This window comes from Carassius auratus, unplaced genomic scaffold (genome assembly GCF_003368295.1).
Source record: "Carassius auratus strain Wakin unplaced genomic scaffold, ASM336829v1 scaf_tig00017929, whole genome shotgun sequence".
Lineage (NCBI taxonomy): Eukaryota > Metazoa > Chordata > Actinopteri > Cypriniformes > Cyprinidae > Carassius > Carassius auratus.
In genome coordinates, this window is record NW_020524831.1 from 1256 (window position 1) to 12605 (window position 11350).

The 11350-nt window shown below is 36.9% G+C and overlaps 1 long non-coding RNA gene across 1 annotated transcript; it reads right to left on the minus strand.

Moving 5' to 3' along the window:
* Positions 1-8323: 8323 nt before the first annotated feature.
* On the minus strand, positions 8324-10161 carry LOC113075899 (uncharacterized). Its single transcript, XR_003281056.1, has 3 exons — positions 9633-10161; positions 9141-9218; positions 8324-8394 (listed from the first exon to the last, which is right to left on the minus strand). It is a non-coding gene; the product is annotated as an uncharacterized LOC113075899 (long non-coding RNA).
* Between the last annotated feature and the right edge of the window lie 1189 nt (positions 10162-11350).

An 11350-nucleotide genomic window follows, 5' to 3' on the forward strand; every position in this document is an offset into this window, starting at 1 on the left:
GGAGATGATCTCTTGAGACTCAAACTTCTGAAAGGAAGAAAAAATGGTGAAACTTAATGAAAACTCCGAGGGCAAAGTATTTTTTTATTCACTAAACTGAATATACCTGATTCAGTTTCAAAATGAATGCAGTTTCAAAATAAATAAAGGTGTTTTTTTTTTTTTTTATAGTGAGGACTTTAAGATTTATAAGATCATCTGAAGTAAATAAGGACAAGTGATAAAAAAAATTAAAACTGCAGGAGACGCTTTGAATCTGTAGCTTTCTACAGTCTAATAATAATAAAGTGGTTAAACAACATTCAAACTGCTATCATTGGCATCTAGATTAATGCAATAAATGACATGAAAAAAAATTACTGAATCTGCATAACCTCAAATGAAGGCTGACACATTTAAAGTAGGAGTCTGCATATGATGAACCATACGTTTAAGCATATCTTCTCATTGAAACCACAATTAAAAATGAAAGAGAAAAGAAACTTATTGACATAATGTAGCTGATTTATTGCAGTGAAAACAAAATGAAGGAATATGTCAATTTCAATAAATCAAACATAAAAATGAAATAAATGACTTAATAGGCATGTTAAACTGTTGATTTAATTAATGTTTTAAAATGTAGTTAAATAATAATAAAAGAATAAATCAATAAACCATTTTTAAATAAATAATGTTTAAAATGTAGATAAGACAATAAATACTGACAAAAAAAAGTTGCCAGCTGCCTTTCTTGTCAATCAAGTAAAAAAAATAATAATTACATTGGACAGCTTGTTCAGTTCAAGTGCCTCAAAATTGATGCAATGGAAAAGAGAATGAAAAAGTCTCCAAAATGTAAAAAGTTTTCATTTATAGGTGAACTAACAAACTATCAACCCAACTTAGAGACTAATTCATCTCCAATCCATAGTGGAAAACTTATTTTTTTTTTAAATCCAGGTAGAATCACAATTCATTATTTATTTGCCAGTGATAATAACTTTCAGAAACTTTGCCTGGGGTTGTTTAGAACAGCACAAGTCTGAAGCAGCCTCAGCGTCCAAAAATAATTGTCCACAGCTCTGTGATGATGTAGGTTTAATTTAAAATGAACCATGAAACTGAAGACCTGTACATCTTTGTTTTGCTTTCACCACACACAGACACAGAGGAACGTGGAAAGATTACAGACAGCGGTCTGCAGTTGTGTGAATTAATGGCCGTATCTCAGCGGTGTTGCTACTGGCCAGACATTCCTCTGACTTTTGTATTGTTATATCAGTGTCAGCCAGATTAATGGTAGTAATGGAGACCTCTCCCCAAACACTATAATCACAGCCGGAAGCCTGTTTTCTACATCCATCTCACAAGTGATATTTGAACATCCTCACACAAAGTTGAAACCTGATCAATCACTGTTGCTCAATGATTTCTTTGGCAGTCCAGAACACTGGTTCCACAAGCACAGTCATTATCTAGCCTATAGAGTATAATCAACAAAATCATGCCCTGGCAGTTTAGACAGCTTTACTAATGAAGGCAGAGTTCTAGTTTAGTTTGCTGGTGATTTGGCCAGAGGAGAACTGGTTTCTCACAAAGTTTTTCTCCATTTCTGTCACCTATTGGAGTTTGGGTTCCTTTTTGCCTTTTGGTCTGCTTAGTTGGGGTTAAAACGACACTTAATATTCAGCAAATTGAATTTGATGGCATTGACATGATTGGATGAGAACAAAACTTGAACTGAATTGAGCTGAATAATGACACAAATGTTTTCAGTAGAGCTTCTTTATAATTGATTTGAATTTGTTCATAATTAATTTATGACTTTTTCAACACTGACACTGTTATTGAATCAACCTGAATCAACATTGAACCAGTGTTGTTTTTGACAGCCCTTTTAGTTTTAGTCTTATGGACGAAAATGCTTTTTAATTTTAGACACATTTTAGTCACTTATAAACTTGATAGTTTTAGTCACGTTTTAGTCGACGCAAACAAAAAGGTTTTAGTCAAGTTTTAGTCCATTTTAGTAAAAAACTAAAAAGTAGTCTTAAACAAATTAATTTAGGTTAAAAAGTATTGGAAATGGACTTAGGTTTGACAGGTTGTAACGAGTGTTGCAATTCATAAAACAACAGTTAACCTTAAAAGCTTTGCATAATAAACTAGACTTTCTCATTGATGGAGATGCAGTGCTGCCAAGCTGTACTTCATGGTCGCATTGGGCAGAAACCTTTTATCCACATATTTCAAGTTCCACATATTTTTTCCATGAATTGATGCTCTTCTAAAATTTCTGTACATTGCCTATTTTCACCAGTAATCACAGTTATAAAGGAATGGTTTAAAGTTTAAGCAGCAAAAAACTTTGAGCTACTACAACATTACACACAGATAAAGTGGTAACAGTGGAATCACTGTTTTACTCCAAAAAAGCCAGAAATAAAAACATTCTTACTTTGGCAATTGTGGCTTTATTTGAGAAATTGCTAAAGTGCAATGAACAACGTGCCCAAAATATAAGCTATTGAGGAACACATACTTGTGATCTACAACTTGTGCTTCAACTTGTCTGCCAGTGCAACAACAAGATGCATATTATTTGTAAACACAAACACCATACAACCCTGTCTAATAAAAGTGACACAAACATTCAGATATGCAAAAACATGTATGGTCAAAAAAGAGAGTTATCAAAGCCCTCACCCCGCAGCAAATATCACAATTTTATGTTTATATATGAATGTCAAGAGCTAAGAAGTGTATGTATTTATATAGACTACACTACACACAAATAATATACAATTAAATTATGCTCATTTTAAATGTATTGTGTAGGCTAGATATAAAAATATAGGCTTTTAATAATCTTTCAGTGCGAAAAACAATGTTAATATGAAACACTTCAAAACAGAGTGCACAAAGCGCGTATGCACATCGCGGGTGCAGAATGATGTGCTCAAAGCAACATGGAATCACAGTGTGCTGCGCTGCTCAAGTGCGCATTTAAAAGTACGTGCAACCACACCCCAGGTGCAGCCCCACCTTGATCTGCAGGCTGCAGCCGGGTGCTTCTCCAAAACAGGCAGAAATGACATGCATTTTGAATGTCAGACTTATAATAATTTTCGTTCCATCTCGTCAACAAAAACTCGAAAAGTCTCGTCATGTTTTAGTCACATTAGAGCCATTTTTAGCTAGTCATCGTCACGTTATCATCATAAAAAAAGGTGCGTCAACTAAATCATTTCGTTATCGTCATCGTTGACAAAAACAACATTGCATTGAAGTGACTCGAGCTGAATAATGACACTACTCTCATCAGCTGAGCCACTTATCTCGGAATTGAACTTGTTTTATAATTGACATTTACTTTTATTGAACTTAACTGAATCAACACTGAACTGAAAAGAAGCTGCTTAGAGCTGATTTACTGCATAATTTGGACTTGTTTTATATTCTTTTAAGTTTACTTTGATTCTGTTACAAATAGCAGTGATCAAAATAGTGGTTTACAACAGCTAGTGCAGAAAAACAACAGTGCCGTAATATACCTCCAAAGTTTGAGTGGACAGCCCTGACCCGCTCTCTCAGCATAATATAAAGACCTGCGGTTTCAACTCCGTAAGGACTGATGAGAAAATGAGACTCTTGGTGTGACAGAAATGCATCAATCACAAGTAGTATAGCCTTCAACATTCGGCGGAGAGGAAAAACTGCACCTAGACATACACACAGTGCTCACACACACACAAACACACACACAGAGGGAAAGAAAAACTAATCTGAAAACAGAAAGCTGAAAAGCAACATTCATTTGTCCAATTTTATTTTTAAAGCTTGTGATGCCCAGTTCCCAAATCCTGAAGCTGAGATACAAAGTGAATCCCAAAGTGATATATTTATTGAATCAAAGATTTATTGAACCATATTTAAATTTATCAAATGGTGATTTTTGACTTTCAGTTCAACAAGCTGCCTCTGCACAAATACATATTCTGGCTCTCGGCAGCATAATTGGTTTTCAGATTGCAGTCAACCATCGTATCATGTGGAACATTGAAGAATACGACTGAAAGATCCTAGTTAGATGCTTTCTAAGTATATGGGGCTTTTACTGTGCAACTGAGACCTTGAGAATTCATCCATGAATGTGTGAGCGTCTGCTAGGGCATAATTATTGATCTAACAAGATAAGAAAAGCTCAGTACAAAACGAGTGCTTACACAGGTTTGCATCTCAATGAATGTTTCACCTCGAGTTGAGAGCGTGTCATTCAGCAGGAAAGGCTGATCTGCTCACCTAGGTTTCTCAGTAATTACTCATATTGTGCAAATGCAAATTTGTGCACTGAATATATTATTTAAATAAGTCAAATTACAAAGCTTCTATTTTGCTTCATTGTCACTGTCTGAAATTCTCTGATTTCTCCATATGTGGCACTGGCTTTTTTAGGTTAAATGAGAGAATCAGTTTTAAAGTCTATGATAAATAGGGCTTCTAGACAATGCACTGCTCAAGTTCAGTTTAATTTGATGGTGATCGTTTGTGGACTGCATTCATCAAGCCATTCCGTAGATTTTTAATGGGGTTGAAGTATGGGCTCTGACTATAGGACATGCAAGGACATTCCCCTTTTTCTCCTTCAACCACTGTGTGCTCAGTTTTTCTGTGTGCTTTGAGTCATTGTTATGTTGGAGGGTAAACCTTCTTTCCACTGACAACGTTCTGGCAGACGGCAGCAGATTTTCCTCAAGAACTCCCTGCTGCAGAGGAACAGGCCCATAACAGGATATGACCACCTCCATGGTTTTACTGTAGGAATGCTGTTATTTGAATGCTGAGCTGTATTTGATTTACACCAAACATATCATTTTGAGTTCAATTTGATCAATAATTCAATTTTAGTCTCATCTGCCTCAATCTTCAAGGTTTGATCACTCTGTCATAAATGTTTGCAACTGCTTCAGAGTTGCTGTAGGCCTCTTGGTCGCCTCTTTAACCAGTTTCCTCCGGCTCTTTCGTCCAGTTTGGAGTGACGTCCTGATCCAGGGAGGGTCTGTGTGGTACCAAATACCCTCCACTTCTTCCACTAGACTTCACAGTGCTTCTAGGCATTAATAAAGCCTTTGAAATGTGTTCACAGTTGAAAGTCAAATGTCTTTGTTTGCCATTGTGAATGTGATTAGCTACACCCAATTGAGTTTAATTTTTTAAAGGGGGTGATTCTTTTCTACACCCACCGTTCATACGGGACACGTCCCAGCCAGGATTTTAATAATGCCTGAAATATCCAGGTTTTGGCTATTTGCACTATGCAGGTTGATTGTTGTGTAGCATTCATGAGAGCTATAAAGATCAGAGCAGACAGCTCCTTATGCTTTCGAATCGATTTCACGTGTTTGTTGTGGCACACTTTGATTTCTTATGGATTTGTTGAATGAACAAACACGTGCGCATATTTGCATCACTTTGATCGTTCCCTCTAGATCTCTCCTTCTCAGACGCAGCCCCATGATTGGTTGATTATGTACAATACCTGCATGTTATTGGTCAAACTGCTCTGGATGTTTTAGGCAATATTAAAATCCTGGCCGGGACGAGTCCCATTTGAATGGCGCACCCTAATAATGGGTGAGAGAAATTCTACAGAAACAGACTCCATACAGGCCTGGTTGCAATCCTGCTCTTAGGCATGTGCATGTGTGAGTGTGTATTTCCTGTTGCTGTGCTAATGAAAGCTCATTGACACCCTGATCACAGACAGTGCAGCTACTGGGGCACATCACTAATTAACACCGACATAATCCATGTCCCGCTCTGACCTTTCCAGGCCATCCAAGGTTTGTGCTGCTGGCACCAAAATTGATGTCAATTATTTCAGATTTCATGTATTTTCACCATGAAGAAGTATATTGTCTGAAATGACTGATGATTATGTTTTCACTAAATGTGATTAAGAGGACAAAAGGTAGGTGTGCTTTGAATGGACTCTTCCTGATTAGTATTTCCTTTGACGGGCACATTTTGACATGATTACATTTCATCTTATAAGGTAATTTATCCATAGCTTTTGGATATTGGACCATATTTCAGGAAATGCTAGAAATTGCTTCTGTTATCTAAGCAAGCCCTTCATGATCAATGAGAAAAGAGTCTAGTGAACTTTAAAGGGCTTCTTTATTGAGTATATAGTGACCCCAAATAGCACTTAGATACTTAAGCCACACATCAAAATGTCTGAATTCTATTGCGTTATATAAGAAAATATCAAACAAAAAGGCATCTGCAAAAATAAAAGATGCAAGAACTTTTCTCAGACCTTTTCAAATAATGCATGAGCCATTTTGTGTTTTCAAGTGTCCAAATGTTTTTTGGGGGCACAAGCAATGCATAACGTGCTTGGAATAACAGACAAGAACAACTTTTGGGAGAAAAGCTCAGGCAATGGTGCAAAAGAAAGCACAAAAACAACAAAGAACAACAACAACCAAAAACTCTTTTGCTGTCAGATATCAGCGCTGCCTGGTGTCTATTCTATGCATTGTTCAATAGGTGATAACATCAACTGATCTGTTTAAATAGGTCATGTTTAAATGCAAAAACATCTCTAAGCGTGACTCTCACAGAATGTAATGAGCAATTTCAGGAAAGCCTCATGTGCACATTACAGTTCAGGATGGTAAAATATTACTCAAAACTACCATTAACCCTAAAGACTAACCGAAGCATAATTACAACTTTAAGATATTAAATGAAATTTTTTTTTTCTAAATACAGGTGAAGCAATATATAGCTACATCTTATACTCAAATTTGTATTATAATATTTATTACTTGAATAATTATTGATTATATTAATTACTTGCTGGCAAGGATATTCAAGAAAGTTAAAGCATTTGTAATTCATTACTTTGTGTGTTACTATTTTGCAACTTTAAAAACCCAGCATTGCAATTGTCTGCAATGTTTTTGAACAACTCCCACCAAAACAAAATATGATAAAACATAATTTTAAAACAAGTGGCTACCTAAAGACAAGAAACACATCTTCAGTATAAATACTTGGGTCTCTGGGGGTTAAACTTGAGTTGATCCTATACAACTCCTTCACAAAGCCTCATTTTACCTTAAAGTTATGGAACAACTGTCATTGTCCCCCGAAGCACCATAGTTCTGAATCTCATAACCATGGATCACATCAAACTGCTGAGGAAATGAAAAGATGCGTCAGTTTAGAGAATTTATGATAATTTCATATTTGATTTATTTCAGGTTTTATAGTTAGCACATTTGGTGGCTAATATCCACAATCTTTTCTCATTGAGTCATTTCTGCGTCCGTATTGTAGCACAAGGCTCTAGGCCTACTTTAAACTAAGAAAATTGCTCTTTGAGTCATAGGTCTAATCAGAAAGAATGCTCCAATGATTATATCCCAAGGAATTCATAACTGGCAATGATTTAGTACCACTGCACCATCAACAGGAAATGAACAACAACGTCGGTCACAAATAACCACGGAGGCCATTTGTAAGAATTTAGGAGCTGCAGTGAAAAATATCTTGAATCCCAGCTTATATATTTTCATCACAGACATCCTTCTGAGAAAATGGAACTGGAAAACCTGTCTCTCTCTCTCTCTCTCTCTCTAGCCAAAGTTTTTGCTTATGTTTATACAACTAACAATCTAACTGTATTCTAATGGTGGGTAGAAAATAATAGCTTATGATGTTCAAAACAAGTCTACAAATCAGCCCAAACATGTATAATTGGTTAAAATGGACCAATTACAAAGTTTAGAACTAACTCACCTGAGATTATCACTTTAGACTCCAAACGTACTTGACCTCTTGAGCCAATTTTAGTGATTCCTCCTCAGCTTGGTGAAATCTCTGACCATCATGACACCTGCACTGCTTACAGACAAATTGCTGGCTAATGAGCTGATAAGGAGGTGACTATTCATAATAATAGCAGAACAACAGTTAGCGGTAATGAAGTGCAGACAGAAAATATTGTTACCGTATTTCTGTAATTCATTTTCTTTTTAGTTATTCTGCTTAAAAACATTAAAAACAATTACTTAAGCTGCAATTAAATGTTAATGTATCAATATATACATACTAAAAAAGTAATCAGAGAATCAGTGTCTCTGTGATAGTGTTAAGTGCTTCACACTGGACTAAAACTATACCAAAAAGATTGTGTCTCATTTCAGAAGACTGAAATGACTACTGGAGATTGTAGATGTGTGTGTGTGTGTGTGTGTGTGCACTTACCAGGGTTAATTGTCAGTCTGATACCTAAGTTCTCTGTTAGCCTCTCTGCCACGACTTTCTGCGGTGACATCTGTCATTAATGTTTCAGAGCTCTAGCACACCGTTGAGACTGTTGCTTGTCTGCTGATGGGGCTGTATTTGATAAATGAAAAGCATTAAGCAGAAGCTTGTTTGATCTGCTCAGTGGAGGAAGCCACAGAAGCTGCTGGCACACCAATTCACACTCATCATTTACCTTGTATGCTGTCTGTAAGCACTCATGTTTATTTTGAACTATATATTGCTAATGTTAGGTCTTGGGGTGGGCTCTATTGGCAGCGAGTTCCAGTCACATTTTATTTCCCAATTAAATTGTTTTGTAGTCCAGATAAGGTTATACAGTATATTCACATGCTCTAGTCAAAAAGCAATCAATCGACAGATCCATTTACTGCAAAACACACTAACCATTAATTGGTCTCATCTGTTTGTGCCACATTTATATGCACTGCACAGATGTCAATACGTTCTGTAAAATCAAAGTCAATAACAATAATAGACACTTTACAGTGAAAAGGAGGCTGGAGACAATGAAAAAAATCAATGAAAATCTATCAGCTGTCCACACAATGTGACGTCTCAACACCCACAATTCCATTTGGCTTGCTCTTTATACTGAGATGAATTTTGTTTCCTTTTTCACAGTTAAGTGGTGGCGTCCCAGTTTAACATCAAGCTAACTGGAAAAAAAAAAAAAAAAGTGTCTAAAAAATAAAAATCATAATAATATCACAAAGACTGATGAACTGCCAAAACAGCAGTACCTAAAGTATCTGATAATCTTCTTTAATCTAGGTTGCCAGTAGACAAGACTGATAGATGGAATCAAATGTCCTCACCTCTCTGATGTCTCCTTGGCTTTGATATTCACTTCTGCACTGATAGCTTCACTCAAACACTATCTGTGATCTGTGTTCCTGTGGTTCGAAGAGACAGAGATATTAAAGAATAATGTTGTTTTTTGCCCGGGGTTATCTGCACTAGTTGATCATCACACACTCATATTCCATTCATTGGACTCCCTATGTGCTCTGGTAAGTATTGTGCTTCTTGTAATTCAAATGGCTGCCTGTATGATAACGCTAATGAGACTTTTTGCAATTAACCCGATGGTCTCGTCAGGTGGGCCTGAGGGGAAATTTGTGCTGATGGTGTCATAATGGGTTAGATCACAGCAAAAAGAAAATATCTGAAAAGGAAAGTCTACAAATACATTAGGAAAGAAGCCAGAGGACACAGTTGTGCTACTGCTGAACTACAATACGATTCAGATGGATGGTGTGTGATAAAAGTGGTGCGCCAACTTGACTAAGAAATCATGTGTACAATACCTAATGTGTGTTATAAATTACTGGCTTCTTCTGACAGGGAACGGATGGGTTATGTTCGTGTGGCAATCTTCTTCTGTCTCTTGTCTCCTTCTCTTCACTTCGTTTTTTCGATGCCTACTTTGAACATAAAGGAGTTTTACTTTCTGCACAAAGTCTGTAGATTTTCACACAGTTTGAGTCTGATCCATAAGCCTCTTCTATCTCACAAGGAACAAGAATTGACTCCTTCAATCTCATCCATTTGCTGTAGAAGCTGACCTATCATTGATGCTTCTGGGCTTTGAGTTACTGGGCAGGGAGAGTTACAGTCATGCATTCTAATCACACACTAATCAGTCCAGATTACAATTGATACAGAGAGAAAATGGATTCAGCCCTTGAGATTCTGGAGTTTAATGGAGATGGATAATGCTTGTGATATCTTCTTCAAAGACCCTCAGATTGATTGGGTGTCCATCAATGCACAGTAAGTAGATATCCAATGACTGACACTTGAACATCAGTGTTAAAGGACAACCGCTTAGTTTCACCTGCAATTCAGGACAGATTCAAAACTGGACTGTTAGCAAAAAGTACAGCAACACCAAAACAAAAAAAAAGTATTTCTACCAGAAAGACTCGGGAGATAGAGGAATGTAGGAAGCATACATTTATTGACAGCTCAGCGAGCACAATTATAAATTTCTTTGGCGGAAGGCCCCGTCCATGGTTCGTAATCCGAGGGTAGCGAATCTGCATTTCCTGCCTGAAGACGAAGGCAGGGGCGCAGCAGACCCCCCTGGAAGGTAAGGACAGGACCATCCTGGTGGTGGTGGGGAGGGTGGAGGTTGTTGTCGCGTTGGCATCTGCGAACTCAAACATGTGTAAGTACGATCTTTTATACAGGAGTATAAAGACGTGATTGGATAATGATGAAGGTAATTAATGACGAAGTGATTGAGTCTTCCTGGCAGAACTTAGGCTAAAGCTTCCATGACTAACATTTATTTTAATAATATACTACTGACAAACTTCATGTGCATCTGCAACTACATGTTTCAATATAAGTTTTAAAGGTAGGATTGGTGAATTTGGAGAGGCTAGCAATATCAAGCTAGTTTTGAAAGCATAAGATCACACCCTACCTGCAAATCACTCTTCAAAGCCACGCCTCCCCCAAAACACATGACAAGCACTACTGATGTAATTTTGAATGCAACGCTGTCAGATTCCATCATGTCTCATTTACTGTTGAGAAAACATTTTAGTACAAAGCGCATAATATCGTAGCCCTCGGACCGAGGGATATGATTGGACTAACATTTTATGGTCCTATGCCTCCCACAGAATAAATAAATAGTAATAATAATAATAGTGATTATGGGATGTGAAGAGACTTTCAACCAGCAAAACAAAAAATGGTTTTGAAGCAAATCGCCTACCCTGCCTTTAAGTTTGTTAAGTGTGCACTGTTTTTGATTCACTAAAAGAACCAGCACATTACAGTCATTCATTCAGGGATCGTACTACACTGGATGTGCTATATTTTTTGAGAAACGTCTCATAAGATTAATGTGTTCTGTGAACTACATATACTGTTTTGTGCTGTAGATTTAGAAGAGGTGCTGCGAGAATGACATGAGTACTACTCCTTCCCCTTAAATGAAATGAACGTTGAGGACCACCAAACAAAACCGCTTAAAAAGTGAAAAATAAAACGGTTATTGTTTCACAATGCT